The sequence below is a fragment of the Dermacentor andersoni genome, chromosome 11 (assembly GCF_023375885.2).
Source record: "Dermacentor andersoni chromosome 11, qqDerAnde1_hic_scaffold, whole genome shotgun sequence".
NCBI lineage: Eukaryota > Metazoa > Arthropoda > Arachnida > Ixodida > Ixodidae > Dermacentor > Dermacentor andersoni.
Genome location: NC_092824.1, coordinates 89441354 through 89461765, shown reverse-complemented (window position 1 = coordinate 89461765; position 20412 = coordinate 89441354). Strand labels below are relative to the sequence as shown.

General features: G+C 44.8%; 1 protein-coding gene across 1 annotated transcript in view; it reads left to right on the top strand.

Moving 5' to 3' along the window:
• The first annotated feature begins 3692 nt into the window (after positions 1-3692).
• The window catches only part of LOC126517884 (QRFP-like peptide receptor), a 101039-nt gene continuing 84319 nt past the window's right edge, over positions 3693-20412 (top strand). Inside the window, exon 1 of the mRNA XM_050167699.3 lies at positions 3693-3840. The gene's annotated coding sequence lies outside the window, so the exon portion shown is untranslated. The remainder of the gene's footprint in view (positions 3841-20412) is intronic.

Sequence of the window (20412 nt, the reverse complement as noted above, 5' to 3'; positions counted from 1 at the left end):
GTAAGAGGCGATTGCAGGATTGGTGGAAGAAAAGCAGGGAAACGACAAAAAAACGGGGACGTAGAAAAGCAAAGTTCGCAACAGGGGATCAGAAAATCTGGTTATGGGAGTTCATATTGGTTTTTCTTCCTTCTTTAACCTAGGTAGGACATTTGGCAGTATAATAGCAAGAACTTGGTGGCGCAATCCATCGCCCCGTTCCAAAGGGGATGCTCATAACATCCATCCATCCATCCATCCATCCATCCATCCATCCATCCATCCATCCATCCATGCTGAAGCGCCACTGCGGCCGGGTCGAGCATATTCCATGTGCTCCCTCGCGTTGCCCGAAGCCGTGCGCTGCGGCTGTCGCCGTGTGATAAATGACATGGCGAAACGAAGCCCCGCTCGCTGTTTCGCGGCTTGGCGGAAGGATAAAGCAACGTTGAAGAGTACTTCAAACGAATCCGTTTGGTTCGCGATGCTGACTTGTATGCCGGCGATCATATGTATATCGTACAGAGAAGAAATCGGCAGTGTCGTCGGTCGGTCGGAAATCTTTGGAAGAAGGTGCGCGGCACGAATGAAGAACGCGGAATACGACGTGCGCTTAGAAGTGAAACCGCAGTTCACTTGTGCTACGCATTTATCCTGGCGCCTGTGTTGTACTGCTCGCATTTAAGAAAGCTAGGTTTTCTTTCTATATCGCCAGCTTGGCGCGTCCGCGTTCCCGTTAGTGAGCGGCATGCCCGCAACTCCGTATGGCGTCGTCTTGATATATCACGTCGTTTTGCTGGCGCACGCTCGATAGCTTCGACATGCCTGCTTCGCTAACTGACACTTGCATTTCTGCGTCGAAATTCCACCGACGCACATTGCGCGACACCGAATAATTGCAGGTCAAGTGGCAAAGAGCAGTTCGAAAGCGAGCCAGCGGTGTCAGGATCAGGCCGTAAGCAAAGGCAGGTGGAGCAAGCTGAGCTCTCCACCTTTTTGCTCGGTGCGCTTACATAGAGGGTCTCGAGCTTCGACAAGTTACACGTTCATTAACAATAACAAGAGAAAACCAGACACACGAGTATGTCCAAATAACATCTTGGAGAGCAAGTAGAAGAAAGCGCGCAAAAACGCGTTTGTTTACCTTGCTCGCTGGACGACTGCAATCTGCCTGGTACGAGTTCCAGAAAAATCGGTAAAGTTCCACCTTTGGCATTTTCCCGACCGTTTTCTTATACCTGTTAGATCCGTACACCCATCAGTAGAAAGAAAATATCTTTCGCCGTTCACGCAGGTTCGCGCCCGTGGTGGCCATTCTCACTCCTGAGTGGCTGCGAGCAGGGGGCATGCGCTTTACGCCGACACTCGCCGCAGTGAGCAACCCACGCCGGGTTCGAAACAGCAGTGCACGAGGCCTTGTGACGTCACGCACGTTGCTTCTCATTGCGGCAGTAGTACTCGAACACGGCGGACGCGATGACCTCAGTGCAGCATTGCTTCCGCACGTAACAGTGCTCGGTGATGGAAAAGCGATACGCGGAGCGCGCGGCGGCCTGCGTTTTTTGTGCCAGCAGTAAGGGCCGGGTGATCGCAGAGGAGCCGATGCAGTCACAATGAAGCACAAATGGCCGATTCGGCAAATCGCACTGGTACGCGTGTTGACGCAGGTTGGAAATGACGCGGGTTGGATTCTGCCCAGGACCGGAGAAATTTTAAAGGACATTTTTTTTTTTTTTATGAAGAGGAAGCTTTAGCTCGGGTGCTCGTATCTAAATACGTGTAAAAGGAGAATTCCCTTTTTTCGCGGCAACCACTGCACCAAAATTGACGAGGTTTGTTGCATATAGAAGAAAAAAGAAATCTTAAAATCTGGTGACTTTCTGGTTTCCAATTTTTGATTTAGGTCGTCAGTTTCTTTATCAGAAATTGGACAAAATCGCAAATTTTCGGAAAACGAAACTAGCAAGTTTACAAATCTATAACTCAGCAATGAAAAAAGAATAATATATATTCTGTGAATTGCATCTAATAGCACATCTAAAGCGGACAAAACTGATATGTTACACATGAATAAACAATTGTAAATAGAAAATACAGCTTTTGCAGAACCCTTACACACAACTTAACCAATTCACTTAAATAAATTGACATATCTAGTTCCTTCGCTTTGAATGGTCTAATGGATGCCGTTTACAGAACCGCAATATTTGTTCTTTATGCAGAGCTGTTAATCTCTGAGCTTCGTGGTTCTATTCTTTTTTCGAACTTTCAAATTTATGAAAGATCTTTTAACAAAATTCAGGCCCTAAATCGAAATTGCGTTTCAGGCAGGCGCTAGAATTTAACTTGCTCTCGCAGATGTTACCAATTTTATTAAAATCGGTCCAGGGGTTACCTCAGAAAATCGTTTCTGCGTTTTACCTATATTTGAATAGGCCGCGCCGGAGTTCTACCCGAGCTAAAGCTTCCTCTTAAAGAGTGGCACAAACCCCGTGACTCAAGTTGTCATCTCAGAGGTCTGTTGAAGAGCTGCAAATGCAGAGTGACACACACACAGTGACCCAAGTCGGCGTCAAAGAAGTTCCTTAGAATTACACATATCTAGTACCACTTACCCAGTAACCCACGTTGGTCCGACGCTTGGTTTTGAACCCAGTTCCCTCAGCAGAGCAGACCGATGCTCTGCCCATGAGACCGTGGACTATACCAGTGACCCAATCTAGAGGGAAAGAGATTAGGTGTGAACAAACGGCGAGTCATACGAAATACTGGGTGCAGTTCCCAAAGAACGCTAATAGCAATCTCATTACAGTACGTTTTAGCCGGAACGTATTCACTGTTGCACTTTAATGACTCTTTAATATCCATACTATTGCGTCTCCTGAACCTTTAAGTTCTAACCCAGCATGGTGACGTAGAGGGTAAAAAAAAATTCTGGATCTTTACGGGCCGAAACCACGATATGATTATGAGGCAACCCGTAGTGGGGGACTCAGGGTTAAGTTTGACCATCTGGGGTTACTTCACGTGCACCCAATGCGAGGCACACGGGCGTCCTTGCATTTGTCCCCCATCGAAATGCGGCTACCGCTACCAGCATTTGATCCCGCGCCCTCAGGTTGCGCCGCTGATTGCGGGAGGTCGCGGGTTCGATTCCTAGTACCGGCTGCCGCATTTCGATGGGCGCGATATGAACGAACGCCCCCGCTCCCTTGCTACTGGCAAACGCTAAAGAACCGTGGGTGGCCGAAATATATACAGGTGTCTACCCAACAGCGTCTCATATAACATACTGCGCAGTTTCAGTACGTTCTTTTTTCAACCGAAGTTTGAAAAGGATACCCAGCCGTCCGATCTCGAGTGCCGTCGCAGTAAGTTCTCTGATCAGATGATTAACGAAATCAATAATATAAGCCGGCGGTTTGTGTATATTATATATCGCTACTCGATCCACTTCCTTCAAGTTCTTGTTTCTTTTCTTTCTTTTCTTTTTGCTGCCTCAGCGAGAATCCTATTTTCAGGTTAGCATCGTCGCTTGCACAACGCAGAATCTACAAACGCCTAATTCGCGCGCGCGCTTCATGCGAACTGACGGCGGGATCCGCGACGCGGCGCCAGCGTCGCCTCGGTCAACGCGGTGCGCGTCGGCGCGCGCCCGCGCGCGCGGTCTAGGCGGCGCGTCTTCGCTGTCGCCGCACTCGCTCTCGGTCGGTGTTTCGAAGCGCTCGCGCCGGATTCCGAGAGGCCACGCGGCTGCACCGCAACTTCCTCTTCATCCTCCTTCTCATCCTCATCCTCGCGTTTTTTTTTCTCTCAATCAAAGGAGCGGCCTCTGCTGCGTGCTCGCTACGCTCAACTCCGGTGAGTCCCGACCAACAAAACTTTACTCGTTACAACGCTACGCGACAAAAACCCGGGCAAAGGAAAAAAAAAAAAACAACGACAGAAAACAGGAATGCCGTCACCGTAAGATTGATCAGGTGAGTTTATAACTACCTGCTGCGCCTGTATTCATCATTGTTCTTTGCAGCGCCTATGTTAATAACCAAAGTTGGTCATTCAAAGTTTAGTGAGAAATTAGGTCTTGCCTTGTTGCTTTTTTTGTGTGCATACTTATCTTTCATTGCGTAACTAAAAAAAAAGTTTTGCGAGGTTGTTTTGCGGCCGATCTATTAGTCTCACACGTTCTCTGTATTGAGTAAACTTAAATGTGAGAACGTGTTCGACTATACAGGAGCTCCCTTCGTTCCGGGGAAAAATACAGTTACATGTTGGCATCAAGATTGATCGAGCAGTTTATAAATACCTGCATCAACATTTGTTATCATTCTTTACGACGTCTCGCCTAATAACCAAAGTTCCCCATTAAAGCTTTAGGGCGAAGTTAAGTATTACGCTACTTTCTTTTTATGGTGTACTTATCTATATTTGCATGAAAAAAGGGGTTGTGACACTGTCCGCAAATAATCAATTTATTGCATAACTTCTACGAGTTAAGCGAATGTAAACGGATACACATTTTACAGAATGCAAAATTCAGTGGAGATGGATTACATTCACGTCGGGATGCGCGAAGTGAGGTATACAAATGCCTGTAGAGACATTATTGTTATTTTTGAAACTATGTATGCTAATAACAGGCTTACAATTGGCTTTCAATTTAAGTAAGTAGCGCAGCTATGTATAGCGTTTTTTTTTTTTGTGCATTCGCGTATACTACATCTATTGGACTCTAGAAGCGAAATGAAAACTTTGCCAAGGCAGCTGCTTTTTTATTCCAGCCTATTTCGCCAAAGATTCTTTCGGCGAAAACTGGTGCCCACAATATGCGCAGACGCATAGTCGGAGGCCAGTTCGAAATGTCAATAAAACATGCGTAAATGCATGCCCTAAATCAAGAGAAAAATCGACAACTACAAAATGCGGCGCATTAATAAGGATAATGTGCGACGAAAATGAATGTTTCAATTTTTTTTCTTTAGGCGCATACACATAGATCGTACGTGCTATACAAAACATCGGACAAAACACGATTGCCATCATCATTCAAACGAGCATATAAATATTGATCGATCGCAATGAAATGCAAACATAGTCTAACGCAAAAAAAAAAAAAAATAACAAGTTTCGTTCGCCTATTGCAAAGTCCGAACACTACTCTGAAAAGAGAAAGAAATAAGACATAACGATGAAAATATATAGAAAAACGACAAATACAGTAACACAAATTGCAAGCATATAGATGCAGCGTCGTTACGAGCGTCAGTACATCGATGGTACGGGGTAGTTTTTTCGTACAGTGACCATATCATATCGGAGGGGATGTTGTGTGATGGGACTCCCCGTATCTATTATTAAACAAATAAATAAATAAATAAATAAATAAATAAATAAATAAATAAATAAATAAATAAGCTAAGCCGAGAAGGTAAGGCCGCATAGAAAAAGATGTGAACACGGTAGAAAAATAAATAAATAAATAAAAAGCGGTACAACGAAAAAAAGAAAGATGGCAAGAAATGTTTGAAAGAGACAAAATGCTTATTAATGGTTACTTAACAAAGGCAACCTGCTTAAGTGTCGCCATATTTGAGCTTCGTGCACTCCTTCGAGGGCTTGGTAGCTATACTTTTTTTTCGCTTTTTGTTCATGTAGTAAGTCTAATGCCAGTGAAATCTGTCATGGCTGTAAGTTTCAATAACAACCAAAGACGGGTTGAAAAGTTGAAAAGAGATAAGGTGTGATACATTCATAAGTGAGAGTTCAAGGAGTTCGAATGACATTTGATGCAGTTAAGATAATAAACAAAATTGTGCAGACTGCTGGAAAGAAGAAGAAAAAAAGGATCCAGAGCTCAAAATGCATTTAAAGGGCCCCTGAACCACCCCTCGGTCTTGGCGAAATAACACAGCACGCAGATATCATACGCTGCTGTGAACATCTCAGCCAAAGCTTGCAGTCGTTCGCGGCGCGTGGAGGTCGAAAGCGGTGTATAGTAGCAAACCGAAAGTAAAACGGTGTATTGTAGCAAACCGGCCGCTCATATCATTGACGTTCCTACCTTTCCTCTTTGTTTGTTTTCCAGATCCTCTATTAATAAACACGGGAAGTAAACGAAATCGGGCGTTTCAAATTTCGATCGGAAATTAGTTACTTTCGGAAGTACAAATATCTTAATATCGCCTATATCACCTGCTAACGCTCGACCGCGCCAGCCGCCATAGGAATGAAAATTTGGCCGCGCTGCTTACGAGTGTCGTAGCCGTCCGGTCTCGCTAATTTTTGATTAGTTTCGAACACTGAACTACCCTCGAGCCACGCAAAATGTAAGGTCAGACCACAGGTACACTTGCCAGCGCGCGCTGACTCATGGGCCCTGGACCCCTCCCGGCTGATCACCTTGGCAGACATCGCTTTGCAGTGAGCTAATGATAACGCTTCGAAATTCTCAATTAAGATGCGACTGTTACCCGTCAGTCAAGCTGGTGTAAGACAAAGGCGGCCCGCACTACGTAGGACGGCCATACCGGAGAACATGAGCGCGATCGCGCACTCCAGCCCTGTGGTGCACATAGCCAACATTGCGGTATACTGGCTACTGCAGTTAAGCACTACAGCAGCATGTAGCTGCGAAGTGTAGACGACGCTCGATAGAGCTCGCCGCGGCTCGCCGAGGGCAACCGCGAACTTTGATTGGTTGCTGTGGATGACGTGGCTCCAAGCGTGTAGCGAGACGACCCGAGCGCCAACAACTTACGGGAACTGGTCGTCTGCTTCCCGAGATTCACACCTTCGAGGTCTGTCGCCAACAAGCCATCTTGGTCGAAACTCTTTAGCTTAGGAATCCTTTCAAACGCGAGTTCGGAGTGCGGCGTTCTTCGCTTACCCGGTCTGCGAGCTGCCGACGTACTCGCACGAGAGAACGTAAAGCAGGCGTTTCGTTCGACCTTCGGAGATTGTGTGACCGTCCTGGAGGTAAGTGCGAAAGGATATGTGCTACCAATGCCCCTCGGTGCGATAAAACACAGCCGAGCGTAGCTATCTAGTAGACAAAGGGATGAGACGCCGTGAATTCAACCGTAAGTTGAGGTGACAGCCTACGACTTTGGCGCGTCGTAGGCGCCGAAAACGGAAGTAGTGGCGTCTGCGTTAAGATCGAAAAACAAACTTGAACTGCGCACCTTCGTGAAGTTGAGTAGGCGGAGTCCTGTGGAAATCACCAGTTGCCACCGGAGTCTTCGAAGTGCAAGGCATTGAAGAAGCACCGGGAGGTCCGTGGAGGGGATCACAGGCGATCTTTGATTGCCAATAACTCCGCTTCTGCTGGACGCATTGTGGTACTTTTTTGCTGTCAAGTATTTCTGGAATAGTGAATTTAAACATCAAATTCGTTTCTCGACTTCGCTAAAAGTGTTGCAGGGGCCCTTTAAACAATTGTCGAAAAAGTGGAAAACTTCGATAGCATTCCTGCATGAACTTTACATGTAACTTTGAAAAACAAACAAAGCAAGACATACCGAAAAGCGCACGAATGCGATGCACAATGCTTCAGCATTTGCGAAATTGTTGAAAACCGGTGATAATAAGAGGTCTGCAAAAAGTTTATTTTGATTCTCTCTTTTTTTTTTGCAAATTAGCTGTGCACTTCAATTTATAATTTACGAGCGCGAGTCAATTTTGTCCGATTTGGACGTGCTAGTTTATATGGCTTTTTTGATTGCGAATTCGCATAGTAATACTTTGATAGTTGACATCTCTTCTTTAGTACTTCGTACTTCTAGATAAATATTTGAGTAGTTAGTACTTCTAACAACGATTCTTGTAAAAGAAATAGAAGACTTAAGTAAGAGAATCGGCTCCTCACAATCAGTGCTTATAAACTCTCCGTTTTAAATGTAAGAAACTTCATAAAAACAAGTTTCGTCAGTGACGAGCAAAATGATTTGTTCCTTCCGAGGTAATTAAATACGAACTCCTGAGGTAGAGTTACCTCTTCAAAGGAATGATTGGACCTAGAGAAGCCATACGTTCTGGATTCTGGATGCATTTATAGTCACGCTGGTAATATATTTGTATTTGGCTTTGCGTATTTGTAGAACGCTGTTCCTTACTCAATAAGAGATCGGATTTATGCGGCTATTCAATCGAGTACTTTTCAAGCGCGCTGGCCCGTAATTTGCTTTAGCCGCGGTGAACCTAATACCGCAAGCACTACCAGAAATAAATCCGTCATTGCTGCAACAGGCAGCAGGTTAACTGATACATAATTAACCTATTCATTAAATTTCACAGACGCCGTCGTCAGCCTAATGACACTGCTGCAGTAAAATAAATCATTACAAAAGTTAGTGTGTGTGTATATATAAATATATATATATACATTCAACTATAAAAAAAGAAAGACAAAGAAAGAAAAGAAACAAGCTATATCAATCCCGGCCCGATAAGCGAGCTCATGAAGTCCTCCTTGTGCGCTTAATGAGAAATATCGAGAATAATTACCTTATTGTCGATACAGTCTTATCGCTTTTCGTGCAACGAGTCACTGACGTCGTGTACCCCTTGTCATAAGGTTTATACAAAATCCCTAGACTGAGCACCGGAACTGCAATGGTTGAGCTATCAAGGGTGGATGTGCCATTTTGCACATTGTGAAACTCCACCACGTAGTCGAATTCGCCATCTTGTGATCTCTGATTGGCTCAGAGCGCTTTTACGGCGTCTCTGATTGGCTCGAAATGCCGCCATTACAGAATTTGACAATAAGGCGGAATTCGACGATGCTCAGAATAACATTTCTGCATGGGTAGTCCTTGGATTGGTATCGCCTTAGCGTCGTGGCTTCAGACATCCTTGGTGGGGCAATTTATTGCGCTTGTATCCTTCGGAATTACCAGGGAACTGCATTTTTTTTTCTAAATGTACGAAAGTAATCATTTTCCGAGCACGTGCGCGAGTGTTGCGAACTGTTGCATATATAGCGCAAAATTTTGTTGAAAATGACCAATTTGCATAGTCACGAAGCCGTTTGAAGCCAGAAAAGAAATTTAGGCAAATACACGCGCTAGCCATTATTTTCCATCTTGGCTGGACCACCACACACGTAACTCCATTTTATACCAGTGCACCGATTCCCGCTAGCAACTCTTGCAGGAAACTCTTACATTCCTTGCCTATGCAAATGGCCAGAGAGTCTGCCCACATATAGAAAGTAAACATACACAATTGTGAACGTGGAAAATGTAAACGTTCGGGACATTAGTGAACGCTTTCGACGTCGCTTCGGATATACTGCGTATTGCAGGGTTGCAGAATAGAGCAAATGAGTTTCTCACTGTTTCCGCTGCTGATTTCTTTTGGCGATGACGACACCGTGATCGTCAACGGCATCTTCACCCGTCTTGTGCCAGCTTACATCCTCATATTGCAACGAACTTCCTAATTTTGTCCCACCATATCATTCTCTGTCATCCAAAACCATACACTTCTTTTGGCATCCATTATGTAGTTCTAATATAAACTCGGTTATCTGCCCTACGCATTACAGGCTTTCCCAACAGCATTTCTATTTCTTCATCTCAACTATAATATATCGGCAATTTCCGTTTGCTCTCGAACCCCAATCGCTATCTTCCCGTCTCTTAACGATACACCTATGCTATCTCGTTCAATCGCTCTTTGCGCGCTCCCCCACTTATTGTCAAGCCTTTTATGTTAATCTATAAGTGTCCGCCCCCATGAGTTAGTACCGGTAGACTGCAATGATTGTACACTTTTCTTCTCAAAGATTGCGGCAAGCTGCTGGTCAGGACTTGGTAATGCCTACCGTATGCTGCCAGTACCGCAGTTTCGGTCTTGGGTAAATTTGCTTATGGAATGTTAAGTACATTGTTTCACAGATAGGCTAATGTTCGATATATTGAGCAACCACGCACTGCTGGATTGATACAACGCATATACACGAAGTACTTCATTACTTAATTTGAGCATAGAGGGAGCATGAGGCTAGCTACTTCGACGTAGACTTCATGTGATTGATTAAGTGCGACTTTTATTCCGGCAGAGGAAGCACAGAGTAAAGTATTAAAAAGCAAGTCCCGTAGGAAACCTCCAGCTTGAAGAGGCCGACGACATCGCCCACATATCATTAAGCGAAACAAAGATATAAAATAAATGAAATAGCGCCAAAATGTTCGCCCTGCGTTTGCTTCAAGTTGGGTATTGCTTCTGGAAACATCGCTGTGAAGCCGATATTTGTTCGCTTTGTGCGCACTTCAACAGACGCTGCTGCGACAGCATATAGTGGAGCTGTCTAGACCCCTGCTTGCTCCGAGGAAGGGAGGAGATTAATGCTTGAAGGTAACGGAGAACTACAAACCGGTGGATGACGGACGACAGGTTCGAAAGGCTACGCTGCGGCACTTCCGAGGCGTGAGACTGAATCGTTTCCTTCGGGGACTTGCCTTTTTGGTGGGCATGTCTCCCGTCTAGATGTTTTCGAGATAATAAAAGAGAGAACTTTGACAGTCCTCGAGCAAAAAAAGAAAAAGAAAAAAAGAAAGAAAACGAACCCATGGATATTGCGTAATAGAAACGCAACAAACTTCGGCTACAAGAGAAAGAAAGAAAGAAACGTAAGCGCAACAGTCAATGACGCCATGCGGCATATAGGGCCGTTTGGCTTATATAGAGATCCTATATATAGAAAACACCAAGTGATATATTGCTTCCAGGATATGAAAGTTTAGGGGCTAACCAGACTTTCTTATGCAAATGCGTTTGAAGAAGAAAAAGTTTGTCACGACACACTTCATGAGAACTCGTTCAAATAGTATAGATAAGTACAGAATGCAGAATAGAACAAATTGCGCGCGCGCACGCACGCACGCACGCACGCACACACGCGCACACGCGCACACACGCGCACACACACGCGCGCACGCACACACACGCACACGCGCACACGCACACACACGCACACACACACGCACGCACGCACATACGCACGCACACACACACACACGACTCTGTTTCTTTTTCTTCAGCGGCGTTGCCATGGTAACAAGCAGGGCACCTCTCTCTGCAGTCAGGACAGGGGCATCCAGGATCGGGGACCTGTCCTCGGCATGGCGACAGCTTATCTCTTACACTTAGCCGCTCTATAGTTTCCCGCAATAAATGCGTGCAGCGTCGTAGAAGCTTCAGAGCTGCGGTGTCACTCAATCAGAACGGAGAGACTACTGATGCACGGAATTTCTTTCGGCGAACGAACATTCCTCCACGTCGTCCGATTGTCGAGAAAAGAAAGGTGAAGGCACTGCGAAAAACGTGACGAGTGTCCAGAGCGATTCGTTCAAGTCTGGGAAGAAGTTCGGAGAACACTAGATGACTGAGATTAGAACCACTTGACATGGATTTATTAGGTCCCAGCGCGAAAAAAAAAATGTGAAGAAATAAACAATAAAGAAGCGCACACGCGAAGCCAAAGCGCTGTGCTGTTGTTTCTCTCCTCTCTCTTTTTCAGGCCTGGTCTATTTTCATGGCTTTTCGTAAGCATTTTCTATAAATTGCGGTATTATGACATGATAGTAAGATTTCCTTCCAGCCATCGTGGTTGCTATCCGTCCGTCCGTCCGTCCGTCCGTCCGTCCGTCCGTCCGTCCGTCCGTCCGTCCGTCCGTCCGTCCGTCCGTCCGTCCGTCCGTCCGTCCGTCCGTCCGTCCGTCCGTCCGTCCGTCCGTCCGTCCGTCCGTCCGTCCGTCCGTCCGTCCATCCATCCATCCATCCATCCATCCATCCATCCATCCATCCATCCATCCATCCATCCATCCATCCATCCATCCATCCATCCATCCATCCATCCATCCATCCATCCATCCATCCATCCATCCATCCATCCATCCATCCATCCATCCATCCATCCAGTTCCGAGCAGTGACAGCCGACAGACAGTTTGGATCGTTTTTGGTCTTCAGTGAAATGGTGTCACCCAGTCTTTAGGAACCGGCTAAATATCGGGAAGTAGGAAAGGTCACGTACATACAGAAAAAAAAATTTTTTTGAAGATGATGGACATGGAACGCGCCACACGCTGAAATATAATAAACACATTTTACAGCAGAGCGAAATGCGTACCTGCGCGGCAAGGCGCTCCCTTCCCGGTCTTTGCGGCGGCGCTGCGTGATCCGTGTCAGCGCGGATTACACAGACTCTGGGATGAGCCCGCGGAGCTTTGATCGCACCAAACTCGAAATCATCCTAGTATGAGGGAACAGACGAGAGTGCAAAGTTCAAATCAAGCTTACCAAAGCGATCTTTCAAAATAAGCTTTCTTGGAGGAAGAAAAGACGCGTTAAACGGACATCAAAAAAAAGAAACATTAGGACACGTTATTATAACTAACCTATGGTCTTGCTAATACATACGCGGTCTCTTTTACGGTTTGAATAACGAAAAAAAATACGGAAGCAAAAGGGAGAGGGTGACCTCGTTCTGAAGTTGCCGCACCAGCATGCCATGACGTCACGTGACCTCACACAGTTGCATGACGTGACGTCACGCAGCTGTCTTAGCGCCTAAGGGTAAAAGAAGAATCCCACTGCGCTCTAAAAGAACCGTAAGCTCAAGCTTCGCAGTTTCAAGGAGGAGTTCTGGTACGCAAAAACGCCCCACATTCGAAAACATAATTGCGGTGACATCCACGATGCATGACACTAAGGTTTTGAAGCCGAATCAAAGAGAGTCGAATCTTTATCACAGCGAAGCTGCTTATGGCTTGGGTTCCGTACATTTTTCATGTCATTCAACAAATCTGTGTGAAGAAAAACTGCCATCATCAGCCATGGCTTGTGCCACTGCTCACGCGTTCGTAGTCTTCCACAGCTGGTTCCGTTGCCGCTCATGATGCAAGCGTTCCCATCTGCGAAGGCGCTGACGGCATTGGCCCACTGCCAGTCGGGGGCGTGATTTCGGACTCAATTTTTTTTACCTCAAATATCGCGAAATGAAGACACGAAAGGTATATAACGCATCTATAATAAACGAATGAACGCGGATGTATAAAAATGAATGTGTGTGCGTACCTTTCGTCACGATGACCACCGATCAAGACAATAAATATGTTCGTCTTGGTCGGTGGTCATCTTGATGAAAGGTACGCAATAAACGTGTTCCTCGGTGTTGGGCTCCTAAGCATGAGGTCACGGGATCGAATCCCGGTACGCCGGGGGCGATGGGGGCGAAATGCGAAAACACCCGTGTACTTAGATTTAGGTACACGTTAAGGAACCCCAGGTGGTCCAAATTTCCGGAGTCTCCCTCTACGGCGTGCCTCATAATCAGATCGTGGTTTTGGCCCGTAAAACCCCATAATTTAATTTAATTCAATTTTATATGTGTTCGTACCTTTGTTCAAAATTCTGTGCCACCTCTTTGTCGTGCGCTACACAGCTTCGCTGTCACCCACCTTTACAGAGTGGAATGACTCATGATTTTCGCCATTTACCATTACCCTTCTTTTTTTCCCGGCCAAACATATTAGAAAAAAACTATTTTCTGAAAGCCTACTTTAGAACTTCACGCTTATTTAGTGCTCCTCAATTAGGAATCGATTATTGAACGAATAATCAATCAACTCTTTAGTGTTCATTTATGCGGACAGCCCGCGCAATTCTGCCGGCCACGAGTCTAATAGCTTGAATACTTCTTCAAACCATGCAGTGAATAGCATTGGAGAGATTGTGTTGCCTTGCCTGACCCCTGTCTTAATAGGTAACTTTATACTTTTCTAGTGGAGACGCAAATTAGCTGTGGAATCTTTATAGATATTTCCCAAGGTATTCACGTATGCCTCCCGTACTCCTAGATTACACAATGCCTCCGCGACTGTTGGAATCTCTACTGAATCAAATGCCTTTTCATAATCCATGAAAGCCATATGGGGAGATTGACTGTTTCCCGCAGATTCCACAGTTGCCTGATTGATGACATGAGCGCGATCCATTTTAGGACATTCCTTCCTGAAGCCGGCCTGTTCTCTCGATTGATTGAAGTCAAGTGTTGCCGGGATTCAATCCCGCGACCAGGTGCTTAGAAACGCATATTTATAGATAGATAGATAGATAGATAGATAGATAGATAGATAGATAGATAGATAGATAGATAGATAGATAGATAGATAGATAGATAGATAGATAGATAGATAGATAGATAGATAGATAGATAGATAGATAGATAGATAGATAGATAGATAGATAGATAGATAGATAGATAGATAGATAGATAGATAGATAGATAGATAGATAGATAGATAGATAGATAGATAGATAGATAGATAGATAGATAGATAGATAGATAGATAGATAGATAGATAGATAGATAGATAGATAGATAGATAGATAGATAGATAGATAGATAGATAGATAGATAGATAGATAGATAGATAGATAGATAGATAGATAGATAGATAGATAGATAGATAGATAGATAGATAGATAGATAGATAGATAGATAGATAGATAGATAGATAGATAGATAGATAGATAGATAGATAGATAGATAGATAGATAGATAGATAGATAGATAGATAGATAGATAGATAGATAGATAGATAGATAGATAGATAGATAGATAGATAGATAGATAGATAGATAGATAGATAGATAGATAGATAGATAGATAGATAGATAGATAGATAGATAGATAGATAGATAGATAGATAGATAGATAGACAGACAGACAGACAGACAGACAGACAGACAGACAGACAGACAGACAGACAGACAGACAGACAGACAGACAGACAGACAGACAGACAGACAGACAGACAGACAGACAGACAGACAGACAGACAGACAGACAGACAGACAGACAGACAGACAGACAGACAGACAGACAGACAGACAGACAGACAGACAGACAGACAGACAGACAGACAGACAGACAGACAGACAGACAGACAGACAGACAGACAGACAGACAGACAGACAGACAGACAGACAGACAGACAGACAGACAGACAGACAGACAGACAGACAGACAGACAGACAGACAGACAGACAGACAGACAGACAGACAGACAGACAGACAGACAGACAGACAGACAGACAGACAGACAGACAGACAGACAGACAGACAGACAGACAGACAGACAGACAGACAGACAGACAGACAGACAGACAGACAGACAGACAGACAGACAGACAGACAGACAGACAGACAGACAGACAGACAGACAGACAGACAGACAGACAGACAGACAGACAGACAGACAGACAGACAGACAGACAGACAGACAGACAGACAGACAGACAGACAGACAGACAGACAGACAGACAGACAGACAGACAGACAGACAGACAGACAGACAGACAGACAGACAGACAGACAGACAGACAGACAGACAGACAGACAGACAGACAGACAGACAGACAGACAGACAGACAGACAGACAGACAGACAGACAGACAGACAGACAGACAGACAGACAGACAGACAGACAGACAGACAGACAGACAGACAGACAGACAGACAGACAGACAGACAGACAGACAGACAGACAGACAGACAGACAGACAGACAGACAGACAGACAGACAGACAGACAGACAGACAGACAGACAGACAGACAGACAGACAGACAGACAGACAGACAGACAGACAGACAGACAGACAGACAGACAGACAGACAGACAGACAGACAGACAGACAGACAGACAGACAGACAGACAGACAGACAGACAGACAGACAGACAGACAGACAGACAGACAGACAGACAGACAGACAGACAGACAGACAGACAGACAGACAGACAGACAGACAGACAGACAGACAGACAGACAGACAGACAGACAGACAGACAGACAGACAGACAGACAGACAGACAGACAGACAGACAGACAGACAGACAGACAGACAGACAGACAGACAGACAGACAGACAGACAGACAGACAGACAGACAGACAGACAGACAGACAGACAGACAGACAGACAGACAGACAGACAGATAGATAGATAGATAGATAGATAGATAGATAGATAGATAGATAGATAGATAGATAGAGAGGAAATTTGGCGCCTTTAGGTGGAGCTTCGTATGTGTCATTCGGTATGTATCCCTGGGTATGCACCCCTGGGGCCCCTGGGTATATATGTACCACTCCGTAACGAACCTCTTTGATGCCAAAATAGGTAACTGGTTGTCACAACAAGAAACAATACCATGTACTGCACATTCCAAAGCAGTTCGCAACATGTCGCAAATGCATTAACCGTTCGCTGATGAATAGTTATATCATTCGTAAGAACCGTCCTCTAACAAACCGCGAAGGCTTCGTATTAGGTCGATGTCAAGTGGAGTTCACACCGCCTGCTTTTTTTTGGGGGGGCCTCTGTTTATTCAAAACTTTTTCGCCGATTGCGAAAATACGGCACGGGCGACTATGAAATGGGTGTGGTGGTCCAGATGTCTTCGAGACTCAGAAAATATTTTTGCGCGCCGAGCCATGACGTGATTGAGGGGACCTGAGCACGTGCTCAGTGCATCGCAAGAATACGTAAACATGCAAAAGCTTGGAAAGCTTGTACTTGCTGTTCAGCAGTGCTGTTTCATAAATGGCAAGGATCATGGTTACTTTTTGGCTGTGCTGTCACGTGCACGTACGCAATACATGCGCGCGCCTGTAGGCGTTTGTTTGTGCTTGCGTGCGCATGTTTGCCAGCACGGTATGCAAGACCTTTATTGGGACACCTTGACGCACTGCCCGTCTGAGCCAACAACTTTTCGTTTGCCTTCTTTGTGGTCGCACTCGTCTTTTTCGTTTCCTTTTTCTCAATCCAATTCTCCGTATCTGTTTCTTGCACTTTCTTTCTAATTACTACTGGTTATCCATCTACATTTTCAGTTACCCGGTACTTGGTTGCCAACTTTGTTGACTTCTTCCTCCTTTCTGCGCCCACGCTTTTTAGGTACACATACTTGTGCACTTTAGTCACTCATTTATTTTGATCCCTGTTCCTGAGTATCTTCAAAACTAATTTTGTTCTGCGCTTCTCTGACTTCAAACGAGGCCCAACCCATGTCATCTTACCCTGCCTCCTTTGTGGGTTTGCCGTGGGCTCCCAGAGCCAAGCGCTCGACCGATACTTTGTTAACTTCCAACCACCACAATATGTCGAACTTTACGCACAGAATGGAATTTGCGATCGACAGAGCTGGCACCATGGCTCCTTTCCAGATTCCACGCTCCATCTGATATTTGTCGTGGCCCTAAATTTTCCTATGTTTCGTCATTGCTGCATTCCGCTCCTTTTTTCATTTCACGTTATCTTGGTGGGGGCTTGAGTAAGTCTTTCTTTCGTTCATGTATTAGCAGAGGTATTTATAGTGCTTGAATATGTGTATGACTTGCTGTTGATTCGACACGCAACGTAGTTGCTCATCTTTTCATTAAAGTTCATAATCCCCGATTTTCCTGCTAAATTTAAGCCCTACATTTGTCGTTGCGTCGCCACACATATTGGGTAGTGTCTGTAAATCTCTACCATTGTCCACTAGTAGCCCTATGTCATCATACACCAGTGCGAGGACTTTCTGTTGCACTATTTGTCAATAACGCGTGCATAATAAATAACTATAGTTCGCTGTTTTCCTGTCATCTTTCTATATGCCCGTAACATAAAGCGTGAACAACAATTGAGACAGAGAACATTCTTGTTTAGAACCTGGCGAATTCCCAACACTTCATTCCGTTTCTGGCCTTGTCATACAATTTGTACTCAGTTGTGTCTACATATATCCCTCGGTAGCTCCACAATATTTTTACCTATGCATTCGGGATTGAAAATGTCCCATAACAACTCCCTGTGTACGTTGTCGTAGGCTCCCTTAATATCTAGAAATGCTATCCGTTAAGGTCTGTTCTGAGCTACTGAAATCTCTATGCACTGAGTTAGAACAAAAATATTATCTTCTAAGCGTCTGCCTGGTCTGAAATCATTCTGTAGTTCCCCACGTACTTTATTTGCTTCCGCCAATTTCGACAGTTCTAATTTCACAACTTGCAGTGCCATTCTATACATATCACCGACGTTACCGTAACTGGCCTGTACGAGCTCGTCCTATTCTTATCACGCTTGCCTTTGTAGATGAGGTTCTTCTTGCTTTCGCACCATCCAACTGAAATTTTCTTCGTTTTAGTGACTTGTTCAATGACATTAGTTAACAATGTCTTGCTCCTTGGACCGAGGTTTTTGATTAGCTCTGCTAGGATTTTATCGGGTCCTGCGGCGGTGTTATTCGGGACATTTTCGTCTGCTTTTTCCAGTAAAAGGCTTCTATGGTAAATTTTCATCTATGATGCTTCTCTGTTGATGTTAGATCTGTTTGGATCTGAACTATGCTTTATTTTGTGCCGAAGTTAGCCCTAACAGTGTCTGTGGTGTACCGCAGTGCATCCTCGCCTACGAAGTTGTTATCGTCTTCATCCCTTATAGCCGTACGCAAACTTTCAGTTGGAATTCCAGGAGTCTTTACATGGTTTCAGGATCTTCTTGATGCACCTTTCTCTCTTTTTCAAGTGTTGTACACCCAAGGTTCACTTGTGTATTTAATTTTCTTTTGTGGGAGCTCACTTGCCACCCCTTTCCTTTTCTCGGTATTTCTCCCATCTAAGGAGCACCTCTTCGTGTAATCCCAACTTTCTCGCTTCTCGATGATCCCTTGACGTCTGCTTACGCCCTTCTACAGTTTGCTTTATTTCCTTGTTCCACCACATAAGTGGTTTCTTTGTTGCAATCCAACCGTGTTTTTCTTTTTTTTCCCATGTCTGTTTTATTTCCTTCTACATAACGTCTACCAGTTTCTTATATTCCCAGACCGCTGTAGGAAACGTGTCCATTTTCTTCTCTATGTTTTTTACAATCTCTGTTTGCTTTTCATTCATTTTTATAAATAGTGATGCTATTGGTCCGTGTTTCGCGTTAGTATCTCTCCCAAATTTTAAGTTTATGATTGCTACCCAGGCTATCTTTGCCGTCTTCATCCATCATCATTTGGTCTACCCGTTCGTAGACCGTTTCTGAGACCGCTCTCCGGCGATCGTGGAACCCACCACCAGTGTCCAGCAGCGATTTCGAGTGTAGTTGGGATGATGGCATGCTACTCAAACATATCCTTGTGTGACGCAGGAATTGTAAGAGGCATCTTGGAGCACTGCTGTCACGCATACAGACGAGGATGCAAGAAAGCGCATGAAATACACAGACCTTGTCTGTTTCTTTCATGTACCTTCTTGAGTCATCGCAGTCAAAGATGCCATACCAACAAACCTGACTTGCAACACTGTCAAGAGGCATCAATGAAGCGTGCACACGTGATGTTTTAGGTTTCCAGTCCGCGCCAAGCTAAAGTTTATTTCAACACCGAACAATTTTTTTGTTACTTTGAGCGACAACATTTCAACAATGACTTGTGCCCTAAAATAAATATTTAATATTTCGGCTAAATAAACTAATTAATAAGCTAAGAAATCATGCTTCAAAAGTTAGTCTGAATAACTCAACACGGCTGTGAACAATACGACGCTGGTCACTTTTGTCTAAGGTGTGCTCCTATATTTTCGAGGTTTCACTCGCGATAGTAGAGCACATTTTGTTGATGTATATTACGCATACACGAGTATCAGAGTGGATAGCACCATATACATAAGCCAGTATATCTCCATTGGTCAAGCAGTATCCGCCGCCGCATTCATGAAACAATCTTTCCTCATTATCTCGTCACTTTAGGAAAGAAAGCTCGCGCCATTGTCAGCACAGTCCTTTATGCGGAGCAAATAAAAAAACATTTAATGTTTTCAAAGCGAGCTGCCGACAGAAGGGTCCTTTGACGGCCCCCTTTTTGTTCGGCCAAAGCGTCTAACAATAGCTGGGAGCAGGGCGCTCCGACGCACAAATCCAATTACCTCACCTGAGCGGAACAGAGCAGTGAGCGGAAGCAGCAGGGCTCATTAAAGAACGTCGGGGCATATCTGATGAGTCGAATAAACCTACTTACGTTGCCCTCCCGACGTCAGTAAGGAAGAGTTCGGCGGAGGCTTAGCAAACGGTTACAATAAGGTAAACTCAACACGTTCTCCACGTGCATTGGGCGAAGAACTGCGCCTTCGCTGCAACGACATCCGACGTGTCCTGCGAATAATGGTCTTCCATATAAACGCCCGACGACTTCCTATATTTTGAAAGAAACGCGAACGCCGTCATCCGGCGCTTAAGAACGAAAATCCTTCGAACCTGAGAACCCCGAACGACTAGCAAAGAGAGCAGCAGAACTTCACAAAAAAAAAAAGCAGACTTGAGGACTGACAGACGTTTGTGAGCCAGATAGAAGGCGCGAAAGAATCTTCGTAAGCTTCAGTGAAACTTCAGGGACGAAA